We start from the raw sequence: 21,170 nt of genomic DNA, 5'->3' as shown, positions 1-21,170 counted from the left end.
TATACAAACCACTTTAATCATGAATCGCACAAAGGGAGCAGGGTTTTTACAAGCTGCAGAGAGAACTAGAGGCCAAAAAATATGCTTTTTTATGAACAGCTAGAGGGGACACACCATATTTCTGTGAATGCTTCTGTCTATTTACATTGTGAATCAGTGTGATGTATTTTTGGCAACCTCTTTGTCTTCATTACGTGAAGAAATTCTTTTTGTAGAAAGACAGGGCACATCACATTACCCTGGTTTCTATGACAGGAATGTTTCTTGCTGTGAGCAGGGAAGATAGACGTTCCTCTTAAATATGAGGCTAAAGCCAACTGCTGGTTCACTAAGCAGAAAGACTGAAAAAAGAAGGAAACCTTTAGGCCTGGCTCTGTCCAAAACACCTTCCAGCACTTCTAAAGCTCACTAATTAATATGTTACATCTGATTGTTTAATCCTTACAAAAACCAAAGTGTAAAAACTACAATTTGTGGTTGCTCCATTATTTCCAATCCAAGGCGACAGAAGTGTGTTATGGAGCGATAATGGAAAGGCTAGCCCCATATACGTGGGAATGGCCATGTATGAGGGATTTTTGGGAGGTAATAGCCCACGATATCACAGAGGAACTATGGATTCAAAACTTCCGAATGATCTGCTCAACTTTTGAAGAGTTATGCAATGCAATAACACCTCTTGTTTCGCCTATTGCACTATGAGGGAGCCAGTTCCTACTGATAACGGTTTGTTTCCACCCTCTTGTCAAAAAAAATGCCTAACATGAGGCTCCAAAGTTTAAGTCAGCAAACCAATGATTGACAGCACTGTGGCTTCATCCATTATTTAATAAAGTCTATGGTTTAAATAGGTATAATCACTAACCACAAATTCTGAAATGAATTTAATATTTGATATCACAGTAAAATCCACTGAGGCCTGCAGGACTGCCAGCAATCCTCGGGGTCTACTCACAACAGGATATTGGATTGTAAATACTGAACATAATATTTACCATTTGAAATTGGTAAATATAAACATTAGAGCTGATTGCGGCATGTAAAAAAAAAATTACATACATTACATCAAACTTAGCATGATAATATTTAAAACCGGCCAAAAATTGTCTGGAGCAATCAAGCCCAAATCAGCTTGACTTTCATGACTTTAATGGAGAGTGTAACTGTAATTTATTGCTTTGCCAATTAATTAATGTATTAATGTATGTCCTGCATAAACACTAAACCTGTGAAATGCCTATTTTTGCCTAACTGCAATCCTTGATTTTATTCCTGGTTATTCAGTGACACTATAATACAGTTGTTGGTGTTATATTCAAAATGACACTTGAATCGACCACTGCCAGCCTGAGCAGCTAGTCAGTAAGAAGAAAAAAAGAGTTAAAGAAAGACATTTAGAGACATAAGCCGCAAGCACCCACCAGCAGATTTCACACTGTGCGTACAGCTCCATTAGATTTTCCATACAGCAGGATAGCGTGATAAAAAAAGGCTTTACCTTGATGATGTGTTGCCTCTAACAAGCCGCAGGCATCTGTTTGTCTGTTGTCTTTCATCCTACAGCTCACTGTGGTCATTTCCTCCCTGCAATATTTAAAAACAAAAAAAGCTGAAAATTTTCCATATCTTGTTTTGTTTTTTTGCTTTGGGGGATTTTTGGGCCGCTAACCTCTAAGTGACCACAAAGTGCTTTTCTGTGTCTGCTTTAAATAAAAACCACCTTGCGATTCAGCACTTGAACATGTAACATAAAGCAGGAGCATCAGGAAAATAGCATTAACTTTGAGCGTGGAAATTTCCTGTTATTTGATATTACATGTCAATATTATATATATTTGTAAGTTTGTTTATTTTTGTATTTAATCTTTATCTTAACAAACTGGTCCCATTGAGATTAAGAATCTCCATTTAAGGGAGACCTGGACAAAACAGTTAGTAGTGAAAACACAAAGTTGCAGACACCAACACAAAGGGGGACAAAATACAGTTCTCAAACACTAATATTTTCATTAAAAGGGAACTATATATGACTCAAAAGAGAACTTTCTGGGAATCAGTTCTACAACTAGGCAGGCTAAAGGCAATTAATACTGTCCGGTATTTTTCTCTACACAATGAAAACATATGAGTAGTGTGGGAGCAGAGCAAGATTGCCTTATATGTAAATATGTACCAATGTAAGAGCCTACAGGTCGCCAGAGCAGCCCATCCTACTCGAGAGTACAACTCACAGCAGTGAGTCAGAGCTTTACAATTTGTAATGAACCTCAAGGACACATGGTCCATAGTCCAACACGTTAAAAAAAAGTTAAATGTCGTTAAGTTTTCTTCCTCTCTCGAAACCATTATAACCAGATCTTAATACTGTATTTTCATCTCTACACCACTGCTTTCCACTTGAAAAATATTTAGAAATGGTGGGTGCAGTGCTCCTTCTGCCTCCGCCTCCTCTTCACATCTAAATCTGCATTCATACACAGATATACAGCTGCGTCTATGAGTTTCATATCTTCTCTAAGCATGTGAATTGCTTTTCTGTCTTTGTTCATTAGAGAGCCTCTATATTTGCTGCTGGCTAGAGGGGGAAATCATATGGAAACAAGCCTTGAATCAGCTTGATTACATTAGCTGGTTAGTGAGCTGATTACACCAGTTAGTCTCAGATCAATTTGTCATGTTAATTCCTTTTGAGGTAGAGGACTGATGAACTGAGGACAGGACAACAACTGAATCCAAATGTGTGAAGCTGAGAGGCAGAAACTGATTAAAACCAAGAAAATATCTTGTGTATCCGTGGGTGTTTTATTTCTTTAAATGATAATCTAAGTAAGGCAGATAAGAAAATGACTGTCTATTACTTATAACAAGCAAAACCCAGCACAGCCAAATTCTGGAAATCTACTACTGGACCAAATTCAAAAATTTGGAAAGATTATACTAAAAGATTATTGTCTAGTTAAAATGCAAACATTTCTTCCAGAGGGGTTTTTCTGATGTAAAAACCCTATTTACTTTAACACAAAACATGATGTTTAGGTGACAGTAATGCAAGTAGTATTCTGTCAATATTTTTTTTTAAGTTACCCATTATTTTTTAGATTGGACAATGCAATGTCAGGAAAGAAAAGACTCATAAAATTGTACCTTTTATGTCTTAGCACATTTAAGACTTGTCTTGAAAAATTAAAATTAATTTAAGACATTTTAAGACTTTTTAAGGATCTGCAGAGATCCTGTCTTGTACAACTATTTATATTTTGCTTCTAGGAGATCCTTTGTAAATGGGCATCAGTCTGTTTATTTAAATGTCAAAGTGCAATTAAAACATTTTGTTACTAAAGTCAATCAATAATTGTGACATATAATCAATATTCATCAAAGCATTTGGGATTATCATTTTGGCCATAATCCCCCAGCTCTAGATGAAGATTGTCTCTCTTTATGCCGAGGCTTACAGGTGAAATCTGTGTCCTTCGCCGTTCAGCACATGACAGCGAGAGAAGGTCACCTCTGTTTTCACACTGCTCTGTTATGGTGCTAATGAACACGGTACACATGAGGACATACAGCGGTGTTGTCTGCGGCCTTCAGCTTTGGCAGCTGAGGTCCATTATAACAACAAGGTTTACCTGCACCCAATTAACCTGAGAATCATCCACTCCGTCCTTCATCTTACAGCCTGATGAGTTGCTCTGGAGGGTTAAGTGTTGGGTAATTGACCCAGGCTGCAGCTGGTTTTCTATTCTGCTATCTAATGTTATGTATTCGGCTGACAATGCGGGTGTAAATCAGCGTCTGATTAGACCAGCAGAGCCCCAAAGACAGTCACTGAAGTGCTGCCACAGGTTGTTTAAGAAGCTACTTTCAGTGCATTGCTGTCATAAAAAGGAGCATCTGCAGCCTTCCTTTGCAAACATCAATTCATTCACACTAAAGAGTCGGTTCACCAAAATCATGAAAAATGCCCCCACTTAACTCTAATGGTATCAAGCCATCAATGTACTTTCGGTTGTAATTGTGTCGGTTTTAAAATATCTGTGTGTGATTTCTGCTGCCAACACAAACGAGGTGCAAGTAAATTTATTTATGGTGCTCAAAGCACTGAACAATCCAACAAAATGTCCCTTTCACTCTGAATAATCTGCAGCATAACCATCGCTGTATGCAAAATGTATGTATTTTAGCCACCTAAAAAATTTCTATTTAAATGCACGCTTTTTTGAGAGTATTTTCACTGGTTTACCTTATGGTCAGAAAGTAAATTCCAACAGGAAAATTAAGTCGTTATGATCGCTGTCTTCAGAGCCAGACTTCATTGAAAAAAAAACAGTGAGAATATTTTACCTATATTAATCCTGATTAGGATTTTTCTTAGTACAAGTATACAGTATATATATATATATATATATATATATATATATATATATATACACGCACATTGTAGACTGTATGTACAGAACTCAATTTTTGTAGCTACAATATTTTATGTAGAAGTGGTTATTCATTTTGTTGTATTACAACAATTTTTTTCATAAATTCTTCAATTAGTTTTTAAAGCATTTTGACTAAATCGTGAATTGATCAGGACATGACAATTCAAAAATATGATTGTCAGTGCTCTCTAGTGGACAAACTATGCAATGGCATTGCTGTTTCTAATCAACCTCAAACATCATCTTGCCATTTCTCTGCTGCAGGTTCTCGTTGCTTATTACCAACATGTGCATCAATACCCATTTGAAAAAAGCCAATATGCGGCGATATAGCTCACAGAAACATTGCATGAACTGCACACGTACAGAAGTTCATGTTATATAGACATGTTTACAAGCACTTGGCCGCGGTGCTTACCATTCTGTTTTCTGTTTGAGTGCAATTTCCTGGAAGACGTTTCCTGATAGGGTTTACACGCAGCGTTAAAAATTCCCTCTCTGACTCAGATCTACTTCAACAGAACAGTGTGGTCTTCAGGGCTCACATGCCCTCCCCCTCCAAACAACCACCTCCAAAACAACACACTCTTTTAATCTGAGCCATGCTTCTACACAAGCCTTCATATATCACAGGAAATTCTCACATCAAAATGCTTTCTGTTAGTACATGAGAGAACATACAGAGTGGAGAGGCACTTTGAGGGAGAGAATCAAAAGCACGTGGGTGCAACGAGATGAAAGCAGCCGGAGGAGAGCTCAGGAGGCTTCAAAGAGAAATACCACTGATTTTGACTCGTGTGTCTTATGTCATTCTCACCATTACAAGCAGCTCAGGAACGACAGATATACAGGGCCTCGCGTAAGAGCTGATTAGTCTTTCAATGGTCTTACATAAAAGTTATGGTGCTCGTCAGTGTTCTCCTCCATTTTACGGTTAAGAGCTGAATTTAAGAGTGCAAAGAGAGTTTTCACTCACAGGAAGGTCTCATTGCTTCTGTGTACGAGCAGGAAAATAACTGTCGAAATGCTTTTAACATTATCTTTATTATGCTGTTATTTAAAACAGTTTTTCTACCTCCCCTTGTGCATTACATTATCAGGATCACTCTAATTATGCAAACAAATTGATTTGAAAGGGGGATGCTCAGTGCAATAAAACACAAGTTCTGCTCGGATGACTTTTTATTGCTGCTCACCATAATTTTCCTTTCAGGGTCTTTTAACTCATCCTGCAATATGTTGTCAGCAGCACATTTTATTTAATCTAATATGCTGTCATAGTAAGCATTTCTTTTCTATAACTGCAATCCCATCCCATAACTTTATTTGCACCCAATTTCAATTAAAACCGCTTGAAAAACCTAACTAAATCCTAACAGTTGATGGCTTTTTCTTTAAGTGCTTTAAAGCCTATTTCTTTTGAAGAGGGAAAGTGAAAATAACAACTCTGCATCGCAATAATCTCAGGTGACTGGACCTTTGATGGAGTTTATACTCTTACAACTCCATAAATAGATAAGATCAACTGACAGTTATAGATGTATCCATATCACTGCTGGCATCTCACTTGTAAACCTGTGTTAATGTTATTTTGTACATAATTCATAATACATAATACATAATTCAAAGTGCCTTTGGCAATAAATTTGTACTGTAGATCTTGTTATATGTTATATGTTGCAAATATGGTCACTAAATGTTGTTTTAAAAAAAAACAATATAATCTAAAAAACCTAACAGTTTTATTGAACTGTAGTGTACTTTTAATTTTGACTGGACCTTTGATGATTGTTCTACTCTTACAACACCAAAAACACACAAGGATGACTGACAGTTATAGACGTATCTATAGTACTGCTGCGGCATCAACTTCCAAACCTTTAAAACACTACAATAAAAGGTTTAACTTAAAGTATCTCTGCCAATAAATCTGTCCCACAGACACTGAAGAACCAGTTACATATTACAAATATGATCATCAAAATAATGTACAAAACCTAAATTGTCAATAATATCTATTCCAGTTTAAATGGACATCTTTTCTTGGCTGTGCTCTTATCAGCAGCTCAACAAACCAAACCCTGGAGCCACAAGGTTCATCTTCATGAAATCAATTTTAATTCTAAAAAAATAAAAAAATGATTGACAGAATACTTTAATCTTCTTGTTACTATGACAGATACACTTTTGCCGACAATGGACCAACCAAGAACTGTTTAAGACCAAGGATGTCAACAAGAACCAATACTAGAGTACAAAATTGATCCCAAAATTTTCAAAAGGTGATAGTACTTGTTTTTCTTCAGTGATGCAGGTGCCAGGGGTTTGCAGTTCTTATGGACATGATGGGGAATCATGTTCTAGTCTTCTGTTAAATGCCAAAGCTTGATAAAGGTCTAGTTACAGAAACATTGCATTAAAATTATTATTTTTATGTGAGGGAGTTTTTTAGTAGAGGGGTTTGGAGACAAACAGCCTACCACAAAGACCAACTGTGACATCTCAACGCCCCGGCCGCACTGTCTGCGTGAGCAGCACTGCTCAGCTGCATAACAGCAAGAGAGCAGGAGTCTCGCCTATGTTGTCTGTGCGATGCTTACGTTTTTTTCAGCAGAAATAAACAATAAAAAATTGTCTTTTGTTAAACCACAGACATTATATCACAAAGCACTACAGTTTCAACGTCTTTAGCCATCACAGACATAAAAAAAACCTAAAAATATTCATTTTTAACTGGACCTTTTCTGTCTATTCAAAATAAAAGCCCTCTGACAACATTTCTGTCGACAGAATCCCTCCAGTTGTTAACACAGGGCTTTTTATTATGAAATATTTGTATGACTGTTTGAAAATGCAGTGGCTTGCATGGCTCCATAAATAAATAGAGTGCTGGCTTTTAATTATGGAAATACAGTAGTATTGCGAGGCAGCTCTGCAGAAGACCCACAGCTGCAATGTTTCCTGTGTGAACACCACACGCTTCAGAGCCATAGCAATACATTCAGGTTGCTGGCGCGACGCAGGCAGTGTGACCCAGCATTGCATGTACAAGTGCCATACAACAACTCAGGAAGATAAATATTTAATATTTAATAATAATATTTATTTCTCCTGATTGCAATGCAAGAAATCATGGAGTTTGATTATTTAAATCATCAGCTAGGCAGTAATTTCTGCTGGATTTAATCAACTCCATACAACACTTTTTCATATCCAGACTGTGGAGGTTGGACACAAGTGGTACATTCATGTTTTTTTTCTTAGCTTTTTTCTCAAAGCCTGTGTTATAACCACCTTCAGACAAGTGCTTTGAGATTGAATAACTTCATCAGTCAGAGAGACCGAGCGACCGCCGACTGTGATTAACCCAAACATGCCTGCTCATACTCTCACTATAAATGTGTTCAGTTCCACTCTGCCGCTGCAGTAATGGTGACGGCCTTTGAGAAATCAATAAAGCTGCTGGATTTGTCTATAAAAGCAACAAAAAGATATACTTCAGAACTAGGGGTATGTTGTTGTGCCACCTCTGAACATAAACTTAATGAAGCAAAAACCTGAAAGCTTGCTCCTGTAATCAACTTGAGCTTTTTTCACTGATACACAACACAGAAATGAATGATTCTGCTTTGAGGGACTTCACTGTGTGGGGCCTATTTTAGCAAAGCAGCGGATACAGAAACACAACATCTGAGTGAGACAAACGATGGTATTTTAACCAGCGGAAGATGCTAATCCACCATTTTAGACTCCATTAGTCTGAGTCAGAGTGCTCATGCGTCTTCTTGACAGTGTTCTGTGAGAAATAAATACTTTTAGTTTCTGCAGAACAAAGAAACAAAGAAAATGAGAACTATGGGCCTCATTCGCCACCTGTTTTTAAGAAGAAACATCTTTTTAAAACCCACTTGTGCATTTTAAAAAGATTCTGACAGTTACCAGACTCCACAATTAACACACGCCATAAGTGGGTAGATTGTTTGGTGAGTAAATCTCAGGAGCTAGTGTCCTCGCTGTGTTTTGGTTTCATTTAGGGGCGCACTGCTCTGCTGCTTCTAAGCTGCTCCTGTCCTGTGTCCCTGTTTCGACCAAACCAATGCTGCTGATTGTTGGAAAAGTCGACTTACTAACTGAATTACTAGCAACAGTGAGCAAAACGGTTCGGTTGAGTTTTATTTTGTTTCTGACGAGACTGAAGTGTATTTTATGATGAGTTAATGAGGTAATTAAGCCTCATCAGTCCTCTGTAACCGAGAGAAAGTTGGATTAAAAAGGTGTATAGTTGTATTCCTCTGTTTAATAAGGAAAAAAGGTGTGAGAATTATTACTATTCTTAACATTTGGGAGGTTCCTACGGTGTATTTATTTATTAGTCTGAAAAGCTGAAAGTAGTGCACTCGCTGTCAGGGTGTGGGGGAAGGAGGGGTTCGCGCCACACACTTATACTGCCATATTCCGTATACCCTGGTGAAATTTCAGGAAAGTATAAAATATTCAATACCACACAAGCCTAGGCCCTATATTTCTTGGCTGGAACAGATCTTGTAAAACATGAAATATCATTTTCATACTGATAATAATGACTCCAAAACGAACAATATCAATATTGATGACGAGTGATCATAACAGCTAGATGATCATTTTCCTGCAGCATAAACTCATTCAATGCATCCACAGGAACGATGTGACTCATCTCTTTAGATTAATGCCATTTTAGATATATTGCCTCTGAATGCTGAGCATACAATACTTTTTTAACGCGAAAATGTTTTATCATAACGGCAGATGTCACTGAAACACATCCTTTAATCTGATTTTCCATGTGCAGAGTGTTACGTGCCTGGAAAGTGTGAATGCGTCAGCAAAGGTCTCTGCAGAGCCTCGCCTTAAATGAAATGGGCGTCTAGTCACAGTGCGTCTCTCAGGGTTTTAAATCAGTCCACTTTCATCGAGCTTACATCTGCCATTTAAAGTTCTCGATGAAAAACCTGGAGATATCCTGACATGCAGTTCAGGTCATCTAATCAACAAAAATGAGGGCTGCATCATTATCAACAGTAGTTTTAAGTCAAATGAATTGGAATTGATTAGACACCATAAGCAGACCAAGACCAAATCAATAACAGTGATCTGTAGTCCCCAAAGACTCAGTTAACATGCTCTATTTGCCTCAGCTTATTGAGTGAAGACTGCATGAGCTGAGCTTCATCATCTCCTCTTCGGCCGGGCAGAACAGACTCCAAAACTCCTGTTCGATACCGTAATGAGGTCTGAAGCATCCCATTCATTATCACATTTAACGCTCAAATTGAAAGTAGATGCACCCGGACATCAATGGAGAACATCAATGTTTCGATTCTGACACGTCTAAGGAAAATCTCCTGACCAGCGAGGGGTGTGTTATTTGTAAACAACCTTGTTAGAGTTTTGATTGAGTCTTGAACTGGGATTGCTCAGAGGCCGGCTTATGGTGTTTACTAGTGAATCAATAGTGTTTGCTCCGACACAAGATGCTTGACCAAACATCAGCGAGACAACCATTAAGATATAAGCAATCAATCTTTATCATTGATTATGTCACCTCACTGCCAGCTGTTGTAAAATAGCCAGTGGCTTAAGGGGTCAATATCTAATGTTTGTCCTTTGCTCCACCTCTTTGATCACACTGAAATATCTCAATAACTATTGGATGGATGACAATGAAATTAAGTCCAGACATTCACGATCCCCAGAGGATGAAGCTTACTGACTCATGATCCCCTAAGGTTCCTTTAATCCTTTGAAACCTGTGCAAATTTGCTTGATTTCTTTCAAAAATATAGAAAGAACAGGGAAATGGGCAACTTGAAAAGAAATGACCCAAAAAATTAGTGAGACATTAGTAAAAAGTTGCAAAACAATCACCTTAAGTTGAAAAAAAGAAACAACCTGGGGAAAAAATTTAAAAAGTACAAAGAAAAAAACTGATGTTCTTTTTAAGTGTTAATACCTCAATGTTTGCATGCCAACATTAAGTTGGTGAACATAGTAAACATTCAAATTGTCCTCGTGATCATTGCTGTGACGAGCATTTAACTCAAAGTAACTGTGTCCGTATTGCCTTAAAGAGGTGCTAGTATTGCTTTAGTGTTTGTACGTTTCAATATCAGTTATTGAAAGTATGACTGCAAAATCGTTTCAGCAATGCCATATGCACATGTGTAACAGTCACAATGGAGGACTAAAATTGAAAATTGAAAATTTAAAACTCAAACTGCTCTAACATTTTCTGCTTCATCCAAAAGGAAAACTTGTTTTCATTGTCCATGACTAATGATAAAACCTTTCCCTTTTAGAGAGGTTTAATGTGTATGTGACTAAGTCAGGCTGTGTTTGTTGTGTGAAGTCAGACTCTCCTGAGCCACATGCGTGTCGACAAGCACCATAACTACAAGTGCAACAGACACAAGTGAGTGCATGCTCTTTCAAAACTACAATAATAAGCACAGTGTCCAGATAAGTTTCAACGTAATGGCTGTAAAAAAAAGACTCTATTTTGTGTTTGCTGTACAGAAGAAATAAAGCACCTGTGATAAGGTAATATTATCTTGTTGTTTTTTTTTGTTTGTTTGTTTGTTTTTTATCATCATCATTAGAATTATTAATACAGATACACTCCCTTACATAATCACATTCAATAAAATGTATTTTTAAAAAATATTAAGCAGCCATAACTGAAAGTATAAAAAATAGATTCTAGATCATTTTTCAGAGAAAAGTATCTGGCAAATGTTCATTGTATCTGTATTCAATCATTGAAAAACAAAAGTTAAAGAAATTGTCAAATATTACAGTGACACTAAAATGTACAGCAGCTTACAAGCCACAGTGTTACTGTGGTTGGATATTGTTTGACATTTATAAAAAAAGCTGGTGCTGATATGGGAAATAGGAAAGAAATAGGAATAGGAAACAAAACGGGGAATATCTGATGAAAAAGGAATTAAAGTAGATAAAACCGGGCAGGCATTTAATGCCGGCTTTCAGCAGTTGACAGTTTAATTCTCCGGGCGACGGGCACATTTCTTTCAATACAATAAAAGTATTAAGGTTTAAAACGGAGGTCAAACTGTGATGAGACACCAATTTCCAGAGAACAACTAATTATTAATTGATTTAAAATGTTACATGAAAGTGATTAATAAAAATCCAGAGGGAAAACTATATTACATTTAAATGCATAGCTGATGCTGTCGGGCTGATTTGCTTTAAAATTATCAGTTACTATAATAAAAGTTAATATTTTTATCTTATTCTGATTTGCTCAAGGTCAGTTTAGGATTCTTCTCCATCACGCTGGTTGATGACGCTTCAGGTGCTTTGAAAGGAAGATTTTGGCACCCAACATATTGCCTCGAGTACAAAAGGTGAGCAGAGGACAAAACATTGAACCTGACTTATCGGGACACCTGGAGGAAACCTTATCAAAGCTACACAGTCAGATGCCCACAGAAGATGATGAAAACATTACATCCTTTCACCTAACTTGCTCCAAGTTATGAGAAAAAAGGAAGAAAAAAGAGTGATGACTGAAAGTTCTTGTATTCTGTTGAGGCTGGAGGGATTAAAGATTGAGAGGACGCGAGAAGATGAGAAGAGAATGAGAGAGACGATCTGAACGAGCCCTTGCAGTGGGGCAGATTACTTGCGTCTATGGTGTTCACACAGATTTCATGAAGCTAATATCAAAGCAACAGCTGGAGGAAAAGGCCACGCAGAGACACATGAGGACAGCTGCTGAAAGGGAATGAGAAATGCAATCTACGTAATAGAAGTGGAGCACGTGTGTGTGTGTCTCCATGTATATATTCATGCACAGCTCAGCACCCGCCTGCCCGCCCTCTGCCTCTTTAACTTTAAAGGAAATTTTCTGGGGGGAACTCAGTGGGCTAATATTTTATACAGCAGCAAACTAAAACCTTGGGATGAATTCAGAAGCCCTCTGATTGAGAACATCTTAAAAAATGCAAACCCCATCAAAGAGCTCCACTCTGAATCCATACAAAGATGCAGATGGCTCTCACTGAAACTTTTTTTAAACTCTCAACAGTGACTTTCTTCTCCGGCATGGATGTAAAACCTCTGGGTTTTGATTATTAAGAGCTCTTCCCATTCAGCTTTGTTGTCACCTTGTCATCAAACACAGTTTTTTTTATGCCAGGGGACATATGTTTTTGTTTAACTTCACATTTTGATCATCTGTTAATTGTTCTCATTACTCTACTTACATTATGCAATATGTTCTCTATGACTATTTTTTTTTAATTATGCTGAAGCTTATCTCAGCAGTGCATCTTAAGACTGTTTAATACTGTAGCAAAATGTATTTCCTATGGAAGATATTTTTCCTTAAACTAACACAGAGTTTATACATAAAATTAAGACAGTTTACATTATGCCTTTAAGTTTTGTCATTAAAACCTATTGTCCTATGATTTTATGATTGTGACTAATGGAGAAAAAATTTTTTGAAACTGGTCCAGTGTTGAGGGAGAACTCAAGCTGGCAATCACAAAACTAGGGGTGGACTACGTTCCAAACAATACTACTGTTCTTACCGATATTCCTTATCAGTTCAGTACTTTATCAATACTCATAGGGCTGTACCAGACTAAGAATTATGTCAGTCGAATCGGATTTGGCTGTTTGGTATGAATTTTCAATGATTCGTTTTGTTTTCCTTATAAAGTCTGAACAGGGCTCAGCATGATGGCGCTTTCTAGGTATCGCAAATGCACAGCAACATTTTTTGCCGACACTACACATCAACAATGCCAGAGACTGTATCATATTAAGTTGGAGAGAGAAGCACCGGAGAGAGATAGTTGTGTTCGGAGTACAGGAAGCATAACTGATTGTTACCAAAAAGATTTTCAAAGTCACAGCTGAATATCAAGTCTGCAGATTTCAAAAAGACAATTCTTCTTGAGTGAGACTTGGTTACAAACAATAAGCAGACAAGATCAAGTGAAAGGCAAGGAAAAATGTTTCATTTCTGGTGGGATTCTTTGCACAATATTTTCACAGACTTACAATAACTGTCTGAGCCTGTCCGTGGCAAAAACAAGCATACAAATGGGCATACATTAAGGGAGAACGAGGGATTACATTATGTAAAATTGTGGAGGACAAAAAGGATCCAGGTTCAAAAATACAGAAGTTTCACTTTAAGAAAGTGCTCTATTACAAGATACAACATACCTGCTAAAGTAGAATTCATCAGTGGTAATATTCTGTGAGATGGAGCTTAAAAATTATATCACGTCACTAATAGTGTGTTGTAAACTATGGTTGAGGACGTGTGAAATCAAAATTTGTCTCAAAGCTCAGAAACAGAAGGCAAAGCAAAAACACAGCGTAACTACAGAGCAGCGTTTATTCTGGAGCTGTTTCAATGACAATAAAGAAGCTGTGACTTTGAGTGAAATTTAACATTCAAATGAGCCTCATGAATCCTCATTAGCTATCATATTATGAATACATGTGTCAGCTGATAATCAATTACCACATTAATATAAACAACAAACTGGTTGTAAATAAGCTGCAGCTGTTTAAAAAAGTTTATAAACAAATGCTGTTAAACATTATGAACTACATTTAAGCATAATTAATACTGACAACAAAATAAGCCACTGAATCATGGCTGCTGCCAGTAATGTAGTCTATGTGATATGCATGTTTCAGCCTTGTACCCACTAAAAAGGGAGTTTAAAATGCACCAAGGATATGTAACAAATTAGTTTAGTGACACAGCTTGACTTAAGCTATTTGTTTTAGTAAATACTGTGTTCAGAAATGTGAAAGTAAATTGAGCAAACAGCATGGTTTAACTCCGTGCAAACAGTGTGCCAAAGGAAAAAGAGTTTTTGAGTGAAAGCAGTCCAAATCATTTTTGCCACTTAATAATGAAACTAAATTTTAATAAGAGAGTATTTTATCATTTCAATGAACTACTTTGCTGTTTGGAAGTGGAACAGAGGTTTTTGTTGACTTTATGTTTTGTCAGACAGAAAAGTTGCTGCTTTTGACAGAACAGTGAAAAAAAAACTGCTTTATGCGAATACACATTTGATGTGAAAATAATTTGAATCTACCTCTTTGAGTACAGACTTTTTTCTTAAAGAACAGCACATTAAAAAGTCGGACCTCCTGCACAGAGGCTACTAATCTGCAGCTGTCTGCATACAAATTTACACTCCTGAAAGCCCACATCATCCATTTATAGAATAAAACTGCTTTTTTTTTCTTGGGAAAAATGTAGCCATTAGTTGCTCAGCAATGAAACCAGGCTAATTGGCTGCCTGGATGGTGGGCTAACAAAGCCCGTCTTGAATCATACTTCAGTCGGGAGCTGTCGCTGTGAAGTCAGAGCCACTATTATCTCTTACAGTTTTATTTGGTAGCACAGGTGCAGCTCTGCTCTCTCAGGTGCTTTGAGCTGTATACTGAAAAATTCACCAGGGAGCAGAACAAAGCTGGCAGAAAGTCACCAGCTCAGATCATCAGCCGTGTGACAGGAACATGTAGAAACTACAGGTGGCAGGGACCTTAAATGGACCAGTAATGACAGATGATTGATGCAACCTGTCTGTAGTGATTCTGATGCAACTCAATGCAACAGTCTGTGTTTGAGCTCTGTTAATGCACAGCTGCTAATGTCAAGTGACGTGTCTCTGTAATTTTGCCTGGTAGGCAACAGTATTTCTGGATCCCCAAACTTTTGTACTTGTTAGTTTTTGTACTCAGCATACACAACAAATTGTAGCCAAAATGAGTAGTCAATTAAATATTTAAGTCCTTTCTTGCAAAAACTTCAAACATTCTCTTGTATTTGCTAATTGTCTGTTTTTATGTCGTTGTAAACATAATATCTTGGACTATTAGTCAGAAAAAAATCGTCTGGATTCTAGAAACATGTCATAGGCCTTTTTTTTAAAAAATCTTTTATTTATTTATTTATTTTTACCAATGTCTGGCACTTTATAGGCCAAACAGACTGACAACTAGGCAGATTAATCCATAATGAAAACACTCTTTAGCTACAGCCCTCTGACTTATAAAGAGTACGGTTGAAACAGTCTGAGATTTTAATGGTACGATAACCATGTCAGAAAATACCACAGGTTCACAGTATGACACAATTATTATAGTATGTTTATAATAAGTTTAAACATAGTGTGTAACTTAACACGTTATAAAACTAAAACATGTTAGTTTATATGTCAGCAGCACTGAACCACGTTAAATTATCTACTAAATGAAGACTGTTATCAGCTGCAAGCAAGTACATGACAACGCAGCCGGACAGCTTCTGACTTTACTTTTGACTCACACATATACTTATGTCAGTCACCTTCATGTTTAATATATTCGGTCTCTTCAAATACACTGCCATATTTTAATACTAAATATTCTAAGAATGGACCATTTTACTTTCTCTGTCTTCAGCCGACAGTTGCATGCTAGTTGAATGCTATAACAAATAAACACGCTACAGTTTCAGGGTAATCTCCTTTGAATTGCCCTGTCGTGTGGAGAGTGACATTTGTGTTTGCTGTCTTCTATTGACAAGCAGAGGCTACACAAACATTTCGGGGACAAACAGTCAAGGTCATGCACGTACATGGATATTTTATGAAATACACCGACATGCTTTTTTTATGCGGTGAGGACATAAACATTATTTATTTAACTCACGTAAGTAGCGTGTATGCACAGACCGTATCATACTGCATGTTTTTCCTTCTGTGCCTCACACTCATGCAGTCTCTGATAACTCACACATACTGCACACCTGACCACACATTTACCCCACATAGACACTCTGCCTGCCTGACACGGACCGACATAAAAGGCACACACATTCACACTAATGCACACTTTCATTAACACAAGGTCAGACATTCAGAACACGCTCAGACAGCGCTCTGAGCACGCTTAAAGGTGTACAGTACATGTGGCTCCACCGAGCTGCCAGGCTCCCTCTCTGTTAGTGTCAGGGCTCTGGGTTAAAAGCCTTTAATATGAAACATGGCGATGACAGCACCATGAAAAAATAACATATGGGTCTGAGAGGACAGGATGACAGAGGAGATGTTGGAGGAAAGATGGTAAAAGACTGGAGGGGAGGAAGAGGAGAAGTGCTGAAAGGAGAGCTAGGGGGATGGGGAGATAGGACAAAAAAAGAAAAGCCCTCCAGTAGCTGACCATCTATCTAATACGGCTGCAACTAATGATTATTTTCATTATTATTTTTCGATTAGCCTCCTGATTATTATCTTTTGATTAAAATGGTACTCCAGCGATTCAGCACTGCACTCTCATTCCAGTTGGAGGCTTGTAAGAGATTAAACAGTGAATGGTCAGAAACGAAGCAGCAGAGGCAGAGACGTATTTCAGAATCTAGTATGTGTTTGAGCTCCAAAAACACTGGATCCTACGTCCCTAATAATGCAAATAATTAATTTTCTATGATTGACCTCTCCTCCAGAGCCACACATGATATCATACAGTATAAAACCCCTATAATGAGTCCTAAAACCCAGAAATTCGACCATATTTCAGCACCCTTGCTTCCCTTGAGTCAAAGTCCATGGGTTTTTTCAATGGGTTTCTGTTTAGAGGAAATAAGGTCTGCGGTTAACGCTAGATTCAGAGACCTACATGTTTTGTTCTACATCATAAATTACTTCAGTAAATACCCCACTGTGAACTTTGAAGCTTTTATGTGTATTAAAAATGGTGGCGCTAACAAGTGGCTAAATAAGACTACATAACATCATCACATCAAACCGTGGTAAACACAGCTTTACAGCCTCGTAGTGATGACAGCACGGCCGTAGTGTCATTAGTTTATATATAGCCAAACGTTAGCTTTTTACTTCTGACAATTACATTTAGGCTTCAAAAATCCTAGTACGTCCTTCATTTGTCACAATTACCTGGCTGAACAAAATGTATAAGTATCATAAACGCTTGTTTACCACAGAGCTTGTTTTCGGCAATGATCTAAAATGAAATTCAAATAGGCTTTTTGACGAGGGAACCAGGGCGACACTAGCCTCAGTGGCCTACAGAAAAACGTCATCCCCGGGGCACTCTGGTTTCAAATTCTCTGTAAGTGACACAATTTAAATGACCTTTATTTGTTAAAGAAGTGGTGCTGCCATTTAATTAATAAAATTTCTTCAAAAATTGTTTGAGCCAAAAATATGCAAGCTTTTACAACTCTTTAGGCTCTAACCCTCCTGCTATGTTATAGCTATCTTAGTATAATTTAGCTTATTTTTGTTTTATATTCTCTAGTACTTGAATGGCATTTTAATTGTATTCATAAATCCTTTCATAATGAATTTATTTTGCATTTTTGTTTTTTCATTTATTAATGCATTCTTTAAGTTAAATATTTTTTGGGGGGGGTCTCACCTATGATTTTTGTCACATCGAATCGATGCACTTGTAATTGCTTTTGAAATCACTTTTGTTTGATAACTAAATGGTACAATAGGGACAGGGGTCTACTGGAGCAGAAACATCGGGTAGTATAATGTGTTTATCCAAATGTATCTACTATCTATCGCATCTTGTATGACTTTAAATACCACTTTAAATACTTGGGCAAAAGATTGAGTGTAATTTAAAAAATGAAAAAAATTCTACTGACAATGATACAAAAATAAATTTAAAAAGCTGGACAAAGCTGTGTCACACAGAAAGGAATGGGTGGCGGCTGTTCACACAGTCATACATCACGTATTGCTGCTGACTTTGTCTAGACGATATACACTACAGGTCACATGCAATCACGATTTCTTTTCTCTCTTTCTCACATCCAAACACACAGTCATACAACAGACGGCTCCTCTCTCTTTTATCTGCAGACCAGTGTGTCTCCGGGCCTTGTTTCTTCCTTTTATGCGGCTTCTCTGTTATTTTATTCAGCTACAATTATTCAGAACTTGTGTTAATGCTTAATGAAACTGAAATGAAACACAGAAAGCAGTACCAGGGATTGCTTTGCTAACAGCATGAGTACACTGTGTGTATGAAAACAGAAAAGAACACTGTATTTCAAAGTCTTCGCCAAAATGGAGCCCCTCTTCAGACCTTCATGTCTCAACCTAAAGGGCCAATAAAAACCTTAATACTCTGGTGTAGATAATAACACATGGCAAAGCAGCACCTTCTTGCCAGCCTGCACTGCAATAAATCAGTCTTATCACTCCATTTCTCCTCAGATGCACATTAATGACAGAGAAACTGGCTCTGGATCAAACCTCAGAGTGTTTAAGCTCTAAGCACAGACATTTACAGTGAAGGGTAGGTCTTCATTTTGGCACTTTTCATTAAATATACTGTTTTCTATAACTGCTCTGGTACATATTAGCTCCAACAGCATAATGTATTAGCTGTATTAATGTGGGGGAAAAACACCGTGTTTTGTGAGTTATGGCCGCATTCTGCCAACAGTGAACCCAGTGCCGTTAAGCTGCAGGACACATGCGCTGTCAAACCGAAGCTACAATCACCTGTCACCTCAGTCACACTGTGGAGCTGTACATGTTGGTTGCGTTCCTCAGGGAAAACGCACATTACGCAAAGTCTACAGAAATGACTGAAGGCAAAGATCAGCGGGAAGCGAAGCGTTAAAAAGAGGTCACGTGTTGAGACGTTCTACCCTGGTGCAGATGACTGAACATTACACACACTGCCTGCCTGCCTGCCTGCCTCACCATGGAGTTAAATCCAGAATGAAGATAGAAATAGTTCAAAGCTAATTTCAGAGCATTTAACTGAGGCAGTGTTAATGTACAGCTGCTTGTGATTTTGTACAAAAACATTTTTGTGTTCTCCAAAGTAAAATACTAGTACCAAAATTCAGGTATTGTATTAGCAGCTGAATTCACATAAGCGATACCCAGCTTTACTCAAGTCAGCCATCCTTCATTTTCCACTGGTGCTGTTTGTCTTCTAAGGACGGCTTTTCAATTTTGCATATGTCCCCTCTCACTCTCCTCCATAGATTTGCCTTTTCAAACAAATGGCTAATCTCTGAGGAAATGTGCAAATGGCACAAAGTGAGACTGAGCAGATTGTGATAGTGGTGCAGTGCACGGCTGTTCATCTGGAATTTTAATAACCGGCACACCACTCTGTACGCATACACACATATTTCCTGGAACAAAAATCTCTCTCCCTCTCTTGCTCTGCCTGCAATGAATTCTCTTTCCCGCATCAGCGAGAGAAAAATGTCATCTCCAGCGAAGCCAAACTAATTTGGAATAGAATAAATGATGTACCTGCCCAATTGACAGACATTAAACCTCTGATCCCTCTGTTCTACGCTTCATTTATTTCTTTTGACACCACGATAACCGAGTGAAGAGCAGAAAAACTCGGTCGGACTCAAAGATCATCATTTCCATGCAAAAAAGCAGAGCAGACGAGTAGAGAGCGCACTTAACGAGCGCTGAGATATAATGCTCCACAGTCGATCAATAAACAACTTGTGGAAGTGACTCATCACCAGCACCCTCACCCTCCTCACCCCTCAGGCAAAGTGCTGACTGAGGCAAGACGCTCCCCACGTCTGCTCCAGAATAGGAAAGCAGAGCGGTGCTGGCCCCACTCAGACACAAGTGACCCGCTGGCAGCGAGTCCATCTCGTTTCATTGATCCGCTCAGCCCAGATCTAAGAAATATGACTGAGGACTGATTCCCTAATGGGACCGCAAATGCAAGCAGTAGGGCCGCAGCCTGTCTGCATGATGTATACTGGGCAGATGGACAGGCCACTTGTCTTCTCATTGTCAGCTAATCACCTCTCTGCCGTGCCACGTGTCCCAGCCGAGCCATGGATAATAACTGGGAGGCCGTGTCTTCCACTCTAACGCCCAACCCCCACCGGGCTTCAGATCAATGTCATAAATACATACATTTCCCTCTACATCCCTCTCTCTACACCCTCAGAAATAAAGGTGCTAACTACAACTATTGCTGCATTCATGTGATATCGGAAGGTCGTAGTTTCCAAGTTGGGAGGTCGTTCCCCAAACTTTGCTGCGTTCGAGCTTTGAGGTTGTAAAGTGGGAACAACATGGAGGCTACAAGGAAAATGGGTTGCGTTTTAATGCTAAGACCATTTAAACAAGAGCCTGATAGCTGTTACCAGTTTACATGTTTATATTAAATAAACTAAATATGCTTATGTTATTTATCTAATGTATGTTTCAGTATCTAGTGTGTCCCTGTCAATTTTCACCTCCGGCAGGTTTCGCACAGGACTCACCACAGGATGACAGGCTTTGATCCAACTTGACCGTCAGAGGGAAATACTCCCATACTCCGATAGGCTCTACATAACTCTACCCAGCAAAAAAAGCAAGTAAATAAGTCAATAAATAAAAAATAAGCTGTAGATGAATACAGTACATAAAATATGAATAGGGAAGCCAAACCAGTAAACCTAGGGGAAACACTGAAAAGGGTTCTTCAGAAGCAAATGGTTCTGGGTAGAACCTCAGCCCCTCAGGATGAGCCCTTTTGGACCTTATTTCTAAGAGTGTACTGTCCCCTTGCATCCACTTTCCACAGGGGACAGAGAGAGTGCTGCGGTTGTGGCTAAGTGTTGCAGTTATGGTTCTGCACATTCATTTATAATACAGCCCATTTTAGACAGCAGCATCCTCCATGCAGCGC

General features: G+C 38.2%; 1 long non-coding RNA gene across 1 annotated transcript in view; it reads right to left on the bottom strand.

Annotated features, from left to right (window-relative positions):
• Window positions 1-1,498: 1,498 nt before the first annotated feature.
• LOC148186284 (uncharacterized) overlaps window positions 1,499-21,170 on the bottom strand; it is a 31,226-nt gene continuing 11,554 nt past the window's right edge. Inside the window, exon 3 of the long non-coding RNA XR_015774919.1 lies at window positions 1,499-1,584. This is a non-coding gene — a long non-coding RNA (uncharacterized LOC148186284). The remainder of the gene's footprint in view (window positions 1,585-21,170) is intronic.

The sequence above is a fragment of the Plectropomus leopardus genome, chromosome 19 (genome assembly GCF_026936395.1).
Source record: "Plectropomus leopardus strain MGB_pleo_1.0 chromosome 19, ASM2693639v1, whole genome shotgun sequence".
NCBI classification, from domain to species: Eukaryota; Metazoa; Chordata; class Actinopteri; order Perciformes; family Serranidae; genus Plectropomus; species Plectropomus leopardus.
Note: the sequence above shows the minus strand (reverse complement) of the source record. Positions and strands in the feature narration are given on the sequence as shown.